This window comes from Propithecus coquereli, unplaced genomic scaffold, assembly GCF_000956105.1.
Source record: "Propithecus coquereli isolate 6110/MARCELLA unplaced genomic scaffold, Pcoq_1.0 Scaffold56, whole genome shotgun sequence".
NCBI classification, from domain to species: Eukaryota; Metazoa; Chordata; class Mammalia; order Primates; family Indriidae; genus Propithecus; species Propithecus coquereli.
Window position 1 is genome coordinate 6,828,527 of NW_012151507.1, and position 942 is coordinate 6,829,468.

Here is a 942-nt window from a genome sequence, read left to right on the forward strand (position 1 = left end):
ACAAATTGCAGTTACTTTTTTAAAAACAATATTTCATTTTAAAACCTATTTTAACAGTCTCTTTTAGGGAGGAGGCTACACCTTAATTAAGAGAGCTTAACTATGTTAAACTTCATTTCTGGGTTTAATTTTACTTTGCTTTAAATCCTTAAATGTCTAATAAATCCTTCCTAAGTACTTAAGTCGTTCTTATAAATTCACATAAATCAGGTGATTCTTACATTTATTTTAAATACTGAAAATGTCTTACAAACTTAGCAAAATTCTTTAAATCTTTAAACTTAAAATCATTAAGTCTAAATCTTTACTCAATGATACATTTTATACTGGACTCACAAGACTACTTATCTGATAGATGCTCTAAAATGCCAAATTCTCTTAAACATAACAAGAATTTAAAATGCCAAATATGTAGTTAATTCTCAAACTTAAACAACATTAACATTACGAGTTCGATATACTTCATATCTGTACTTAATCCTAAATACTAATAGTCTTCTAAGAAAACAATTTTGCCTTCAAGCAATGTGGGGTTTCCTTCTCAATACGCTGGGCTTACTTGCCTAAGCAAACTTAGGGTTGTCATCTCAGAGGTTGAGGTTTCACATCAACCAGAGATGTAAGTCTGGACGTGAGATCTGAGGCAGCTGACATTCTAGGGGATTTTTCTCAGGACATAAAGGGTAGGCGGAGCTGTTTTATAGTGACTGTTCTGAAAGAGGCAGTCTTGCAGTCCATCCCCACTCTATTCTAATGCAGTATTTCCTCATTTTGAGCCGGCAACTCCCCACTTTGGTTCTTTTCATCACCGTATTAGATTCAGCTAATGAATTTACTGAGTCCTTTTTATAGTCTTTATCTCTGGGAAAGCCGCAACTCTTAGAGATATTTAAATGACACGCTTTGGATTCTGCGCATCTCACAGTTCCACGTAGCTCAGTG